The sequence below is a fragment of the Elephantulus edwardii genome, unplaced genomic scaffold (assembly GCF_000299155.1).
Source record: "Elephantulus edwardii isolate Elephantulus edwardi_28Jun2011 unplaced genomic scaffold, EleEdw1.0 scaffold00299, whole genome shotgun sequence".
NCBI lineage: Eukaryota > Metazoa > Chordata > Mammalia > Macroscelidea > Macroscelididae > Elephantulus > Elephantulus edwardii.
Genome location: NW_006400049.1, coordinates 1,353,513 through 1,356,975, shown reverse-complemented (window position 1 = coordinate 1,356,975; position 3,463 = coordinate 1,353,513).

Below are 3,463 nucleotides of genomic sequence, written 5' to 3'. Positions count from 1 at the left end.
TCTTCTCTAGTCATTGTCCAACTCTTTGATGCATAACAAAGACCATGGCCTGTATCAGAAACACCTTAGTGTCCAGGAAGACACCATTGCTCTTCAGTACTTTGGAGAGGTCCCTAACAACAGACTTTCCCATGGCAATACATCTTTTAATTTCCTGGATGCTGGTGCCAAGAGTGTTGATTGTAGAACCAAGCAAACTAAAACTGTGAACAATCTCCATCTCTTCACCATCCATCCTGATGCAGCCAATTGGTCCAATGTGAGCATCTTTGTCTCCTTGACATTGAACCTCAATCCATATTGAAAGCTGCAGTCCTTGACCCTCTGCAGCAAGGGCTTAGATTCAAGAAAGACTAAAGTATACCTGATATAAAATAATGTATTTTCAATGTGGTCAAGTATTGGTCAATGAATAAAGATGACAGAATTAGATTGATGCCTTTGAGTTGTGATGTTGGAGTAATATACTGATTATCCCATAGACTGCCAAAAAGATAAAGAAAAATATCTTGGAAAAGGTGCAGCTAGAGTGCTTGGAGGGAAGGATAGTTAAACTTTGTTTCACATACTTTGAACACGTTGTTAGGAAGTGTCAGTTCTTGGAAAAGGGTTGAAAAGAAGGTAATGGGTTAGGGAAGGAGGGACAGACTCTCAAAGAGATTGACTGATGCAATAATTGTAGTGATTCGCTTAAGTATGTCAGAGATGGTCAGAATGGAAGAGGATAAGGGAGGGTTCAGATCCATTGTTCATAGACTTGCTATGAGTCATAATTAACTCAGCTACACTTAACAACAAAAACAACTTGTCCAAAGTATGTGAGAGCAAACTTTATGGTCCTTGCCTCTAAGAAGCACTATGCATTCACTTTCTCTAAGCACTGTTTATGGTTTTTGTAGCTCATAATATATTCAATATTCTTCTCCAACACCACAATTCAAAGGCATCATTTTTTAATTTTTCTCCTGTCATATTTAAGTCATTATTCAGCTCTCAAATGCATAGTAAGTGATTGAAAAGACTAGGGCCTAAATCAGGCACATCTTCTAAATCAGGCACACCTTAGTCTTAAAACTGACATCAATGCTCTTCAGTATTTTTGAGAGGTCTATGACAGCAGATCTGCCCAATTTAATAGTTCTGATACCAATGATATTTATCGTTGATTCCAGCAAAATTAATTCATCGACAACTTTAATCCTACCTTCATCTATCATGATACTGCCTATTGTCCCAGTGGTGAAGACTTTTGTTTTTCTTATGTTACAATGTAATCTATATTGAAAGCTGTAGTATTTAATTTTATGAAGAAAATGTTTCAAGTCCTTCTCACTTTCAGAAAATAACACTATACCATCTATATAAATGAGATTGTTCATAAGTCTTCCTCTAATTCTGATGGCACATTCTTCTTCATAAAGAATGATTTGTTTTGTAAACAGATATAATAGATATGGAGAAAGGATACAACCTTATATACTTTTAATGATTTTAAGCCATGTAGTGTTCCCCTACTCTGTTTAGACAATATATTCTTGCAGTAAGTATAGGTTTACTATATGAGCACAAGGTTTACTATATGAGCACAGTTAAATGTTTTATGATTTCCATTCTTTTCAATCTTAACCATAGTTTGTTAAAATCTACACAGTTAAATGTCTATGCATAGCTTATAAAACACGGACATTTGTCTTATATATGAAGCTAGGAAAATTTGACTTCATAAAAAAATAGATGGAACACATAAAGATTGCCATAATAGGCATTAATGTGCTGAGATGGACTGGTATTGTATACTTTGAATCATACAGTCATACGATTTATTATTCTGGGAGTGAAAATTTGAGGAAGAATGGTGTTACATTCATATTTTTTTAATTTTTTTTTACATTCATTGTTATAAAAACCATTCAAAGTTATTTACTACGATGTATATGAATGAAATGCAAGGTAAATGAACTCTTGCATGGAAAAAAAAGGGGGAAAGGGAAGGAGGTACAGAAAAGAGGGAAGGAGAGATGATAACTGGGTTGGTGGAGATTGGAGGAGGGGTGACAAACTAGAAGGAAGATCAGATCTTGAGGACAAAGTATGATAAACGGCATGGAAAAATGGTAGATAATTGTATGTAGTAAAATGTATTTGTGGGTTTCTGTACAGCATAAAAGTACATGGATAAGTGTAATATGTAAGGGTATGTACGTGAAAATCAATTTATGAAAAAAATTAAGGGATTCCTTGATTTTTATATAAAATGTGTTCTATAAATGAACAAGGGATACTGCAGATCAAGACAATGAATGTATCATTCTGCTTTTGGTCAATTCTTAAAGGGGATTCTAAAAGGGATGTGTATTAAAGTATTAAAAGGATTTGCCCTGGAGAAAAAAGCTTGTTAAAAGCAGTAGAATTTCATAGTAGGTGTTGGGGCATGGTCAAGGAGAAAGAGTGTGAGAATATTTGTATTTTAATGGATTTGTGGACACACATCAGACTGTTAATTGAAGACATTCATGTTTGAAAGAAGGGCAAACAGAGAAGGAGAGAATAGAAAAAAGGAAAAAAAAGGAAAAGACTATCTTTTTACAACTGGAACAATCAGTGTGGCTTTTAAGACAGGATAAAATTGACTCTCATCAGACCCCAACCTCCAAGACTTGAGGTTGAGGTATGCTCATTTATATTAATCACTTGTATCCACGGGTGTAGTAGTGGGAGGAATACAGCAATGGAGAAGCCGAGCAAGCTTGGATATATTCTTTCACCTCTGTTCACCTAGCATGCACAGTGAACAGTGAATGGATGAGCAGTGAAGGGTTTTGGCTGGAGGAGTAAGTAGTCATGAAGATCCTTTGCAAGTTGACTCAGTTTGGCCCCATGTAGGGGCTAGAACTGAGTAAGGAGATGAAGAGGTCTGAAACATGGAAAAACCTGTCAACTTCTGAACTTACAAGCTGATTCCTATTTAAACCTAGCCACAGATAAAGAGAAGATAGTCTATGTTGTGAACTAGACTAGATTATTGAAACTTTATAGATTGCTCTGGAATGGACAATGCTTAGGATGCAGATGCTGAAAGTTTCCAAGTTGAAACAGAGGATCCTTTTGCAAAAGGGCCGTGCTTGTTCCTTCAGGGATAGGCATGCAAGTTGGATATCTAAAAAGTGGATATTAGGGTATGAGTTTACGCACGTTTACACAAGTAGTTATCGGTGAGATTACTGTAAACGAGGGAAAGAAATCCCCACAATATAAACGAACAAAATATAAACTGAAGACAGTATGCAACACAATGTTGTTGTTGTTGTTGTTATGTGCCGTCGAGTCGTTTTCGACTCAAAGCGACCCTATGCACAACAGCCCTAAACCCTGCTCTATGGGGCGCCAACTGCACCGCCTCTGACACACCCATCCCGATTACCCCAGTCACCAAATCAATCCATCTCATAGAGGGACTTCCCCT